This window comes from Gossypium arboreum, chromosome 13 (assembly GCF_025698485.1).
Source record: "Gossypium arboreum isolate Shixiya-1 chromosome 13, ASM2569848v2, whole genome shotgun sequence".
In the NCBI taxonomy this organism is placed as follows: domain Eukaryota; kingdom Viridiplantae; phylum Streptophyta; class Magnoliopsida; order Malvales; family Malvaceae; genus Gossypium; species Gossypium arboreum.
This window is the reverse complement of record NC_069082.1, coordinates 89,085,521-89,100,335: the sequence shown is the minus strand read 5'-3', so window position 1 is coordinate 89,100,335 and position 14,815 is coordinate 89,085,521. Positions and strand designations below refer to the sequence as shown.

General features: G+C 37.7%; 1 non-coding gene across 1 annotated transcript; it reads left to right on the top strand.

Annotated features, from left to right (window-relative positions):
* Positions 1-8,890: 8,890 nt before the first annotated feature.
* Positions 8,891-8,997, top strand: LOC128287437 (small nucleolar RNA R71). Its single transcript, XR_008278137.1, has one exon. It is a non-coding gene; the product is annotated as a small nucleolar RNA R71 (small nucleolar RNA).
* The last annotated feature ends 5,818 nt before the right edge of the window (positions 8,998-14,815 follow it).

Genomic DNA, 14,815 nt, shown 5'->3' with positions numbered 1-14,815 from the left:
CTTGCTCGAACACACTCGGCCCATTTTGCAAGCAACTCCTCATCAACTTTACGAGCTTCCGAATTTGATGAGCCAACAATGGTTTGGCCTTCAATTGACTACTAACACATTGTCGGGTAGAATAGACAAGTGTACATTCATCGCTAAATAAAACAAAGTGATTTCCGACTTAAGGCATCCGCAACCACATTGGCCTTTCGGGTGATAATCAATAACGAGTTCATAATCTTTTAACAACTCGAGCCATCGTCTTTGTCATGATTTAAGTCTCTTTGAGTCATCAAATATTTGAGACTTTTGTGATCCGAATACACATGGCACTTCTCACCAAATAAGTAATGTCGCCATATCTTTAAAGCGAATACGATGGCGACCAATTCGAGATCATGGGTCGGATAATTTTTCTCATGTGGCTTTAATTGTCTCGACGCGCAGGCCACAACTTCGCCCTTCTTGCATCAATCGCAACCCAACCCAAGTAGGGATGCGTCACTATAAATGACAAACTCTTTGCCCGATTCGGGTTGCACTAGAATTGGGGCTTGATCAAATAAGCTTTCAGTTGATCGAAACTTTTTCGACATTTCTCCGTCCATTCGAACTTAACATCCTTTTGGAGTAACCGTCATTGGCGTGGCTATCGTCGAAACCTTTTACAAATCGTCGGTAATAACAGCAAGCCCCAAAAGCTCCTAACCGGTAACATTCCTTGGTGGTTTCAATCGACTATGGCGAAATTTTGTTGGGTCCACCACGACACCGTCACGGACATCACGTGCCCCAAAAAGCTAACCTCTTTCAACCAAAATTCACATTCTTGAACTTTGCGTATAAGCGCTTATCTCGTAAGATTTGCAACACTAGCCTCGGTGTTCAACATGTTCGGTTTCATCTCTCGAATAGACCAAAATGTCATCGATAAATACAACTATGAACCGATCCAAGTATGGCTGAAAATTCTATTCATTAAATCCATAAACACCGAGGGCATTAGTGAGCCCAAACGGCATCACCAAGAATTCGTAGTGACCGTACCTCGTTCTAAAAGCGGTTTTGGGTATGTCCGATTCTCGGACCCTCAATGATAGTACCCGACCTCAAATCTATCTTTGAAAACACCGAGGCTCCCTTTAATTGATCAAACAAATCGTCAATTCGTGGCAATGGATATTTATTCTTTATCGTCACTTTATTGAGTTGGCGATAGTCGATGCACAACCTCATGGTTCCGTCCTTCTTCTTCACAAACAATACAGTGCGCCCCATGGAGAAAAACTTCGGTCGGCGAAACCTCTATCCGTCAATTCTTGCAATTGAACCTTCAATTCCTTTAATTAAGTTAATGCCATACGACACGGGGCTATTGAAATCGGCGTAGTACCGGTACAACCGATGCGAATTCCACTTCTCGAAGCGGTGGCAATCCGGTAACTCCTCGGGAAAAACATCGAATACTCACAAACCACTTGGTACCGATTCGAGTTTCCTTTCCGTCTCTTTACTCCCAAACACATACGCAAGGTATGTTTCACACCCCTTTTCACATATCTTGACGGTCATAGAAGATATTATTCTTGGCACTCCTTTAAATCGATGAGACTCGACTCGGACTACCTCATTATTTGCACTCCTCAAATTAATGGTTTTCCTTTTGCGATCCACCTTTGCATCATGTACGGTCACCAATCCATACCAAGAATAACATCAATTCATGAAATGGTAGAAGCATCGGATCGGTAGGAAAAGCAGATTCTCGAATTATTAGGGGCATCTCTTGCACACTTTATCAACAAGCACGTATTGACCCAAAGGGTTTGACACTCGAATTACGAACTCGGTAGACTCAGCGGTAAAGTCTTCTTTGGATGCTAAGGTTTCACATACATATGAGTGAGTAGGCGGGGTCAATCAATGCAATCACAATAGTATCAAAGAGAGTAAAAGTACCGGTGATAACGTCGGGGAGGATGCCTCCTCTCGTCTTGCGGATGGCATATGCTCTAGCAGAGCACGGGTCTCGGATCGGACGGTAGTATTAGAGGCTCCTCTCGATTACCACCCCTACCTCCAGAGATTCTCGGGGCCTACCTCCACCGTCGTTCCACTAGGTCTTGCACCTTGCGTCTTATTCCTCTCATCTAGCTCCGTGCAATCTCTAATGAAGTGGTCCTTGAACCGCATCCATATGAGCCCTATTAACGGACTTACCCCAACATTCACCTAGGTGTCGTCTTCCACATTGGGGGCATTCAGGTCTCTCTTGGCGATTATTGCCCACACTAGCTCTTGAAGTAGCTCGGAGTCCGTCAATGGTCGGGCTCTAATGGAAATTCCATGATCGTCCTCGACTTCTTGGTGTCCTCCACGAACCTCTTTACAGAGAAGCGGAGCTTTACTCGTCGATCTTTTACGGTAATCTCTTGCTTCAAATTCAGCCTTCTTCTTCTCCTCCCAAGTTCTTCCGCCTTGCGGGCTCGTTCGACTAGTGTCACGAACTCCTTTATCTCCAAAATTCCCACTAGTAACTTTAACTCTTCATTCAATCCTTCTTCAAATCTTTTGCACATCGCAACCTCATCAGCCACACACTCCCGAGCATACCGACTAAGTCTTACGAACTCATGTTCGTATTGAGATCTGATCATCCGGCCTTGCTTGAGTTCAAGAATTCCTTACGCTTCGATCGATGAACCGTTGACTAATGTATTTCTTTGAAATTGGATTGGAAGAAATCCCAAGTAACTCGTTCATTTGGGACTATGGAAATTAAAGTCCTCCACCAATAGTAAGTGAGTCTACATAACAAGGATATAGCACACTTAAGACATTCGTCGGTGTGCATGACATTCATCTAACACTCTAATGGTGTTATCGAGCGAACTCGGCCTTTTCGGCATCATCGGTAACTATGGCCTTGAACTCCTCATTACGCTTCCTAATCAAGTCCACGGTGGTTTACTCAGCCTCAGGATCGATGGCGGAGGCATTGCGAGTCTTGGGGTGGAGTATTTAAATTCGGGAATGGTTGGACAGTAGGGTTGGTTCGGGCATATTCGCGACCCACTCATTCATCATAGTGAAGAAGGCTTGTTTCGCCCTTCATTTTGATTATTCGCGGATGGTGAGGCTCAACAGCGGTGTCCCTTGCGCGAGAGCAGCCGCTACACTTTCAACGTCATCCGCCAAGGGTCTCTCTACCGGGTTCCATCGCTAATCAAAACAAAAATTTCAACCGTCGAAGTCATCACATTATTAAGCACTATCAATTTGGCATGTATAGCTAGACTCACACGCGCTATGGTAGTCCTAGAACCGACTAAACCATAGCTCGATACCAATAAAATTGTAACACCCTAACTCGTGACCGACGCGATTGCCGGACACGAGGGTTAACGAGACAAATCCTCTTAAAGTACCGACCAATTTGGCATTTCTGGACAGGCTGGAAAACTGCATCACCGTCGCCTTAAAAATCATATCTCGAGTTCCAAAACTCGGAAACTGGTTTCGTAAATTTTCCCTGAATTTAGACTCATATAACCATCCATGGATTTATTTTTAGAATTTTGGTTGGGCCAATTGGTACAGTTTATTAGTTAAAGTCACCCATGTTACAGGGATCTACTGCTCTGACCTCCGCGCATTACAACTTGAATATCTTTCTGTACAGGGATTTAATACTGGTGCCGTTTGTTTCTAATGAAACTAGACTCAAAATGGAATCTGTACATATAAGGCATGACTCCTAATTCTTTCTGGATAATTTATGGTAAATTTTCAAAGTCGCGACAGGGGACCCAGAAATCGTTCTGGCCCTGTCTCACGAGAACTTTAATATCTCCCAGTATACTGCTCATATAGTCGTTTCGTTTCGTCCATATAAAAATAGATTCATCAAGGATCAGTTCCATAATTTACTCACTATTTAATTCTACTTATACTATTTTTAGTGATTTTTCAATCTCACCTCACTGCTGCTGTCCGCAACAGTTACTGCAGTAGACTATGCCAATTTCATGAATTTTTCCTTGGCCTTAATCATCCATCATACATGACACAAATTATGGCCACCTTAACAAAATTTGAGTTTCTAAGACTCGTGGCTATAGGTTCTAGCATCCCACTCGGCGACCACATAGGCCATTTTCACATGGCTTAAAGTTTACAACCCACAATTCGACAAAATATAATAGCCTATACATGCCAAATGTTCTTCAACAACAAAAACAATACCACAAGATTTCAGCCGGTGTGATGACTTCAACGACGGTTCGAAAGCACGCATAACAATACGAGTCCAAGAGACCTAAAATGGGTGACAAGAAAACACCGAGTGAGTTTACAACTCAGTAAGTCATAAGCATTCGTCAATCCATCGATAAAGTTACTACTACATGTACAACAAATGAGGCTAGGTACTCGTCCATATCGAATCTATACCATAATACCTCGGACCTTTTGGTCCAATCTCGCACCAATTCATACATCCACATTTCATATTCTACACAACAAGATAATCGAAGCATTTTACACATTAACTCATTTTCCAGCACAACCATACAATTTCAATCATCACATAGATTTAAGGCTTACCAAATTCAACCCCAAGCATGAGCGTATTACCTATTCGTCATGAGCTCAAGGTACTTACCGATCTGCTGTCCATACTCACTCGATGGAGACACACCCTCCATATAATTGTTCGATTGGAGATATTTATATATATATAGAGTACGCACACACGATTGCTTAATACTCGATTTCGCACACTTAGTGCCATGCGATTTAGGCCCACACACAGTGCCATGCCCTTGAGCTTGCACACTTAGTGCCATATATTTCCAGCATGCACACTTAGTGCCATATATTTCCAGCACGCACACTTAGTGCCAATCTCGTCACCGTACACACGTATTGCCCGCACACTTAGTGCCGAAAGCAAACTTTCTACACATTTCACTATTTCTTTTACATTCAACAATTGTCATCACTCCATACACATACATTTTCATTTATATATATATATCATCCCATTAAACACAATTGCATAAATTTTACAATCATTTAAGCAATATCAAATACGTGCTTAATGACTTACCTCGTGTTGGGTAAAATAGTTCCAAGTCGGCTACTCGATGACCTTCGTCTTTCCCTTGCTTGATTCTCCTTCTTTAACTCCTTGAGCTTAATCAATAAATCACTAGTTTAACCATCTTGCTAAACATTCATAATTCAACTACACATGCATATGTATGCTTGTATATTCGGCAACCATTCTTACTAATCGTCCATTTGGTCGATTATACACCTAACCGAATATGCACCAAAACTTGATTCAACATTACCTACATACTCACTTTAATGGCGAATATATATATATATGTACAATGTCAACTAACATCTTTTAATCACCTAATTTCATCTCATGAACATTTAATCAAATTTTCCCAATCTAGCATATTTTCACATCCATTTGTAACATCATGTACAAACACATATACACATATATCAAAACACAAATTTTTACCTATCATGCAACAAGCATAAATCGCACTTATGAGCATGCCATGGCGAATACATCCCACACCATCCCCTTTCAATTTTTGGTCATGGTTAAACAAAGAAAACTCCATGTCTTACTCAAGAATGCTAAAAGAAATTTCAAGAGTAGTCAATCCATCATTACATGTATCATCAACAAGCTTCACATTTAGCATGCAATGGCTTTAACACAATATCAACCTTGGCCAAATACCATTTCCATGGCATAACAAGGATTTGAACCATGGGCTAACATGAACATCAAGTTAGCAACTAAAACATGCATGAATCTCATGACACAACCTCAAACATACCTTAATCTTGACACAAGTATGACCAAATCTCCTTCTAGTTCTCTTCTAAACCAAGCATGAAGCAAAAATCCTTCCTTTTTCCCTTAGTATTTTCAGCCAAGATTTTGAGAATGGATGAACAATTTTTTCCTTTCTTTTTCCTCTACTCACGGCAACAAAGGGGGGCATCCATGCTCATTTTTTTTCATTTCTTTATTTTTTCTACATAATCCACTAACTAAACATGTTGGAAACATGTTCCCTTATATATTCTTGTCATGGCGGCCACTCACCTTAGGAAGTGGGTTATTTGACATGCAAGGACAACTATTTTCCCACATGTATTAATAGGCCACCTTACAATTGCCTAGCACATTTCTAAATTTTCTCACATAAGTCCTATTTGATAAAAATTCACTTAATATTAACAAAATCCAAACACGAAATTTTCACACATGCATATATACATATAATGAGCATCAATTATGATGGTTAATTATTATTATGACTCGGTTTGGTGGTCCCGAAACCACTTTCCGACTAGGGTCGATTTAGGGATGTCACAGTTACCAAATACCGAGAAATCATCCATAAATACTTCCATGATATCTTCCACGAGTTCGTCAAAGATGCCTATCATACAGCGCTGAAAAGTGGCTGGAGCATTACATAATCCAAAAGGCAATCTACGATAAGCAAATGTACCATATGGGCATGTGACTTTCGTCTTTTCTTGATCTTAAGGAGCTATTGGGATTTGGAAGTAACTAGAGAGTCCGTCTAAAAAGTAGTGGTACATGTGCCCGGATAATCTTTCAAACATTTGGTCAATGAATGGCAAGGGGAAGTGATCTTTTCTTGTAGCATCATTCAGTTTCTTGTAGTCAATGCAAACTCTCCATCATGTGACTGTCCTTATTGGTATTAATTCATTCTTCTCGTTGGTCACAACCTTCATGCCTCCTTTCTTAGGGACAACCTGCATTGGACTTACCCAAGAGTTGTCAGAAATAGGATAAATAATTCTAGCATCTAGAAGTTTAATTACCTCAACTTTACCAATTTCCTTCATGTTGGGGTTCAATCGTCTTTGGGCTTGCATACACGGTTTGTATTCATCTTCTATCAAAATTTTGTGGGTGCAAAAAGAGGGGCTGATTCCTTTAATGTCAGAAATTTTCCAAGCTATGGCCTTTTTATGTTCTTTTAATACTTGGATTAATTCCTCTTTCTCCTTGGGTTGTAAGTTAAAAGAATAATAACTGGTAATATAGAATTATTTCCAAGGAATACGTATTCCAAGTGGTTTGGTAATTGTTTAAGTTCCAGTTTGGGAGGCTCTTCAATAGAGGGTTTTTGCTTAAGTTCGTTGTTTACTTTAATGCCCTCATATTCTACTTGTCTTGAAGAATGCTCATTAGGTTCATCATCTGTCTCCACTTCTTGAGCTAGATACAATTTCGTCGTGTCCTTCTGTATATTTTCCTGAAGAGAGTCTTAAGTTGTATGATCAATAGAGTTAATAAAATAACATGAATCATCCTGTTCCCTAGAAAATCTCATAGCATCATAAATTTTAAAGATATTCTCCTCGTCACCTACTCTAAGTACAAATTTACCGTCACCCACATCGATTATAGCCCTAGCAGTGGCTAAAAATGGGCGCCCTAAAATTAAGGGCACTTCCACATCTTCGTCCATGTCAAGCACAACAAAGTCAACAGGAAATGTGAATTTATTTATTTTCACAAGTACGCCTTCTATAATACCCCTAGGATATTTAACAGATCTATCGGCTAATTGAATACTCATCCTAGTAGGTTTAGGTTCCCCAAGACCAAGTTGTTTGAACATTTTATATGGCATCAAATTAATGCTAGCGCCTAAATCAGCTAGTGCTTTCTCAACATTCAGACTACCAATTAAGCAAGGGATAGTAAAACTTCCTGGATCTTTCAGTTTGGTTGGCAGTTTGTTTTGGAGTATGGCTGAGCACTCTTCGTTGAGTTCTAATGTAGATAAGACTTCGAACTTCCTTTTCTTTGTTAAAAGCTCCTTCAAAAATTTTGCGTATGCAAGCATCTGCGAGATAGCCTCAACAAAAGGTAACTTGATATGTAATTGCTTAAAAAGTTCAAGAAACTTATCGAATTGTGCATCAATGCAGTCTTTTTTCAATTTTGCTGGGTATGGAACTAGTGGTTTATATTCCTTCGGCACTGGTTTGTAACTATTTTCGAGTTTTTCTTCCCTTATTTTGCTTATCACGGCTTCTTGTGTTAGCTTCTTTTCAGATTCCGCTAACACTTTCCCACTCCTTAGTGTAACTGCTTTTACGTGCTATTTTGATTTGGTATTACTAGGTAAACTTCCTAGTGGTCTTTCCGAAATTAGTTTGGACAGTTGGGCTATCTGAGTTTCGAGCCCTTGGATCGACGCTTTTTGATTTTTAAGTGTTGTCTCGATGTTCTGGAAATGGGTTTCTGACACTGAGATAAATTTAGATAGCATCTCTTCAAGGTTCGGTTTCTTTTCCTGTTGATAGGGTGGTTGTTGAAAACCCAGAGGATTCTGTGGCCTTTGATTCCCTTGACCACCCCAGGAGAAATTTTGGTGGTTCCTCCAACCTGCATTATAAGTGCTACTATATGGGTTATTTTGGGATCTAGAGTTTTTGTTACCCATATATTGGACTTGTTCCTCCTCGATGCTAGGGTTGAAGGGTTGATACTCTGTGCATGCTCCTCCTCCATTCGTCTCGCACCTCATTACTGGATGTACTTAAGTAGAACCAAGTAAACCATCAATCTTTTTATTTAGAAGTTCTACCTAGTGACAGCATAGTAACCAAATCGACGTTATAAACGCCTACTGTTTTAGTTGGCTTAGTCCTCATGACTTGCCACTGATAGTTATTCAGTGACATCTCTTCAATAAATTTGTAAGCCTCTTCAGGTGTTTTGTTGTTGATGGTTCCCCCGGCTGCTGCATCAATCATTTGCCTTGTTGAGGGGTTCACACCATTGTAGAATGTTTGAACTTGCAACCATAGAGGTAATCCATGGTGAGGACACCTTCGTAGTAGGTCCTTGTATCTCTCCCATGCATCGTAAAGAGTTTCTAAGTCCATCTGTACAAACGAAGAGATATCATTACTTAATTTGGCTGTTTTAGCCGGCAGGAAATATTTTAATAGAAATTTTTTGGTCATTTGTTCCCAAGTAGTAATTGACCCTCGTGGTAACGAGTTCAACCACCGTTTAGCTTTATTCCTCAATGAAAAAGGGAATAACCGAAGACGAATGGCATCGTCAGAAATGCCATTAATTTTAAATGTATCGTAGAATTCCAGGAAATTTGCCAAGTGAGTGTTTGGATCCTCATCCTACAAACCATCAAACTGAACAAATTGTTGTATCATTTGAATAGTGTTAGGTTTTAGTTCAAAATTATTTTCAACAATAGCAGGCCTAACTATACTTAACTCAGTTCCTGTTAAAGTAGGTTTAGCATAATCATACATAGTACGGGGAGCAGGATTTTGATTTGCTAGTTCAACGGGTATCGCAGGAGGTAGCTGATTGTCATGGTTTTCAGCTATCTCCTATGTTGGGGTTTGAATATCGCCTTTTGCTCGTTCTCTGTGTATCTTAAGCTTCGCCTTATTTCTCTTTGGTTTCTGCGAGCTGTGCGATTGATTTCTTTGTCCAAAAGTAGTGGTCTTGACGGGTTTCTTCTAGTCATAAACTATAAAAACCTACCAAGAGAAAGGAAAAGTAAATTAATAAATAATAAAAATAAAATAGAATTAACTTGCATGAAAAATAAATGGCTAAAGTAATAAAAATTGAGCGTTCCTAATATCTTAGTTCCCCGGCAACGGCGCCAAAACCTTGATCGTGATTTTCGTGACAGGTAAGTTTTATATATTTATAATTAATCATTCTTGAAACTAACTATTATCACGATATAGGCAAGCGTACCTATCGAACAGTAGTATAGTTTTAGCAATACCGGATTGTCAAACCCAAAGGAACTAAAAGTACTAGTAATGACTGTCTTTTTATTATCTAGCCTAAGAATAAGGGGGTTTTGTTTTAACTAACTAATTATCTAAACTAAGAAATCATAGAAAATAGAATTGGGGAATTATTTTTGGAAAAATGATTGAATTAAGACAATACCTAAGGAAGAATCCACCTAGACTTCACTTGTTATTCTGACTCCGAATCGAACGATTTATTTATTTAACTTGTTCCGTAGAGATCCCTAAGTTATGTTATTATCCCTATTCAAGACTAATAATGTCTAATCCCTAGATTGAATAATTGAGACTTTTCTCTAATTAACACCCTAGGCTTGTATTAACTCGATCTATGGATCCCCTTATTAGGTTTCACCCTAATCCGGCAAAATCTTGTCACCCTATCTCTAGGCGCACAATCAACTCCGCTTAATTATGACAAATGTACTCTTAGACAGGGTCTATTCCTCCTTTGAATAAGAGCTTATCTTGAAACAGTATCTTGGGATATCAAAACAAGAATTAAGAACACATAATTAAGAACAAGTTAAATATTTATCATACAATTCTTAAAATAATATCAAGTTCCGTCTTAGGTTTCATTCCCCTTAGGTATTTAGGGGATTTAGTTCATAACTAAAAAGGAAAACATCTCAGAAGAATAATGAATACAAAACATAAAGAAAACCCAAAACTCCTTGAGGGGAGATCTTCAGTCATGATGGTGAATTCGGCTTCTGAGATGTATCAATCGGCTTCCCTTGAGCAGTTCCCTACCTCCTTTTCTCTGTGCGTGTATGTTTCTTCCTCCTCTAGGGTGTATTTATAGGCTTTGGAATGCCTAAGAACCCTCGAAATTAGCCTTTTCTGAATTGGACTCAACTTGGGCTCGGCAAGGACACACCCATGTGACATGCCCGTGTGCGATTACTTCAGGCTGTGCTCGAGCCAGTTAGAATGGCACGGGCGTGTGTTCTACCCATGTGAGTCATGCTTCGATTCTGCCAAATTGACACGACCATGTGGTCTGCCCGTGTGAGGAAGTCCAAGCCGTGTTGATTTCGTACGTTGGCCCATTTTCTCCGTTTTTGGCCCATTTCTTGTTCATTTTTCTCTCATAAGCTCACTTAAGTATAAAACATGAAATTAAGGCATTAGGAGCATCGAATTCACCAATTCTAAGGAAAAATCATCTATAAAATGTGTTAAGCATGGGGTAAAAATATGTATAAATTACGGTTTATCAGCCACTTACGTGACTCTTCTTACCGGTCATCCAAACACACCACAAACCAACCATCACATCAACTAAGAACATGCTTAAACAAGTAATTTTAATCAAACAAGTCTAAATCATGTTTCAGCTAACATAATATAGCAAAATATAAATAGGTAAAATCGTCATTTTAATTATTAAAAGTAAAATTCGTAATTCGTGATATTTGGTTCATTCAGTATCTTAGGCATTCTATTTTAAACCATTTGTGAAAATTTTAGCTTAAAACAACATTTAAAGCTCAATTAATTTCAAAACCAAATTTAAGGACTAAAATGTAAATTTTACAAAATATCCAGATAAACCATTTTAAGAAACTAAAATTAACATTTTGAAATTCAATGTTTAAATCCATGTCATGTAAATTTTCAAAGCATTTCATGGTGTTTAAGGCATCCAATTTTATTGAGAAAAAATCTGGACTTATTTGCAATAGTTTCAAAATATGCCCAGAACAATTTGAACGTCGTGTTGTGACCATGCGATTCTCACGTCACGAAATTGACTCGGTATCGTGATATCCTATAGGGCTAATCGCGATATTGACTCAAAAATTTGCAGAAAAATTATAGCACTTAAAAATAACACTTTGACACTCTCATACGCGTACTCTTTCGTGATTTCATGTCATTTTCCCTATTCCAACATGTCATATAGCATACATAATTATCATAAATCATGTTCAAATACATAAATCATACATTAACATACTTTGGCATCTAAGTCAAATACCTATGCTAGTATGCTTTTGTAAAGTCTCAATTTAATTTACTCAATATACCAAGTTTTCATATAAGGTGGTACAAAACACTCTAAAAGACCATTTTGGACTTACCTCAATGCTCAGCAAGCCAGACCACTTCCATTTTACATGTTAGCCATAACAAGTACACAACACCTTACTAATTTAACCAACAACATGCCTTCACAAACCATCCATTAAAAACACCCATCCAAACCAATATTAAAAGTTTCAAACACCATTTAAGCAGTTCATAACGTCCATTTGCAAACCATTAACAATTCAAAAAGTAAAACCATTTAGATTAGTTCTGTAACATCCTGATTTAGGGTCTAGTCAGAACAGTGGTTTCGAGACCATAAATTCGACGTAATAAAATTTATTTTTATTATATTTTTATGGTCTACAATTATGCAAAATGATTTTTTAAAAATTTCATTCGAAAATTTTGACGTTTGGGCACTCAATTTAGTCAAAAGGACTAAATCGTAAAAAGTGCAAAACATGAGTTCTAGAAGCTAGAGATGTCTAATTGCTATGAAATTTTAAATTGGAGGTCCTTATATGGTAATTAGACCATTGGTTAATTTGTTGGACAAAAATGGACGTGCATGGTAAAAATTCCAAAGAAAGGCTTTAGGGGTAATTTGGTCATTTAGTGATTAAATGGACTAAAAGACAAATTAAAAGCCAAAATTTGTCCATCTTCTACCCCATGGCTGTGTGAACCAAGGAGAACACCATGGCTAGGGTTTTCAAGCTTCCAAACTCAATAGTAAGTGTTTTCAAGCCCCGTTTTTAATGTTCTTTGCATTTTTGAAGTCCCCGTGACATGATCTACTCATTTCTACCCATATTTTAAACTATGGTTCATGTTTAAAAATTTACCCATGCATGATATGTTAGTATTTTTAAGATTAATGGAAGAATATGAAAGATTGAATTATGTTTAACAATTTTTACTAGCTGATTTTTCATAAAAACACCTAAAAATGACTAAAATATAAAAGTTGTAAAATGGGTAGTAAATGCCTAAAATTAAAGAGAAATTTGGGTTGCCATAAGAGTAATAATGGTTCGACTAGGCTTAAAGTACAAGAAAAACAAACACATTTCATTTTACGAGCCTAAGGGCTAAATTACAAATATGTGAAAGTTTAAGGGTAAAAATGCAAATTTGTAAAAGTGTGATTTTTGGGCCAATTTGAATAATGTGAATAATAAATAAGCTATATTTGAAATGTTAGATCAAGAAAACTGAGATTCGGGCTTAAATCAGGAAAGTACGAGATTATGGACTAAAATGGAATAATAAGCTGTGCTCAGATTCGAGGTAAGTTTGTATGATGATAATAATGTAATGTTATGTTTGAATTATATTCCTTACTTTTATTGCAATATTGTATGATTTAATATATTGGAAAAATTGATGGAATGGTTTATCTGATGTGGAAATATGACATGAAGAATATTACATGAAATGCAAGAAAATGATGATACATGATAAATGTTATATGAAATATGTGATATATGTTATGTAAATTCTTAAAAGCTTATTTGCTATTTGAGTTATGCCTTATTATGCTATGAATGGGCAATTGGTATTATTGTAAGCATGAATGATATTATGGTCATTATCCACGACGTCACGAGCAAGTGCAATAGAGGTGCAATGTGCAAGTAAGAAAAACCCCGTTTGAACCTTTGGAATAGTTTATGATACAAGTGACATGTCACTAGGAATTAAGAAGTCCGAACTCATTGAGTGGTCTGGGTTCGTGATATATGTGGCATCCGAGCTCGTTGAGTGGTCTGAGTTCATAATGGATGCGATACATGTGATTGAGTTCCAAGCAATGGTCTTGTGTATCCTACCGATGGCTAGGTAATCCTTAAGTGGTCAGATACTTGACAGCTTTTGTGAGCAACTCGTGTAGTTACATCTTGATCGATAGCTTATATGAGCAAGCCCGTGAGTAGCTCCATTGTGAGCGTTGTATGATATGAGGTAGCTTCGGCTACGTATGTTTATGTGGCACTTATGTGCAAGTTTCCACGTACCCAATAGTATTTTGAGTGTTCTACGGGTAATGCAATGGATAATATGATGAAAGACCCAAGGAGGGCATGTTAAAGAAGGTACGGTTATGTGATATACTATGAGTGAGTACAGGTATGTACGCTAAACTCATGAGCAATGCCTTGATGAAGAATGACTTATGGTGAGAAAGTTTATGTATATGTATATTTATGAACATATGATAAGTTTGCAAAAAGGCTTGAATGATGAATAATCTTTATGTTTATGGTATTATGTCTTTGTGTAATTGAACATGGAATCCATGAAATGGTGAGTTCATGATTAGTTGAAAATGAAATGGTGAGTTCATGATTATGATAGTTATCATTATATTGTACTAAAAGTGTTTTGGACAGCAGCAGTAGTCCGACTTTGAAAATCCACCAAAAATTGTGGAAATTGAATAGAAACTGAATGAGATATGAGATTAAAGCTTATTGAGCCTAGTTTCACATAAAGAAAACAGTGTACACAAAAGAATTTCATATTATGAGATATTTTAATTTTTGTGAGATAGGGTTAGAGTGATTTCAAGCTCCCCCGTCTTAATTTTGGAAAATCACTAAAAATTGTACAAGAATAATTATGGGTTAGAATTCAAATGAACAAATCTTTAATGAGTCTACTTTCAAGATAAATAGATAGGAACATTATCTAAATCCTGTACTAAGAGATAAATAAATTTTAGTGAAGAAAGGTGGAAGCTGTCAAACAGCAGAACAGGGGTAACTTTGAATAATAAACTGTACTTATTGGCTAGACCAAAAATTCTAGAAATTTTATGGTAAGAGGATATGTGAGTCTAATTTCAGGAAAAATTAGTGGATCTTAATTTAGAGTTCCATAGCTCAAGTTATAA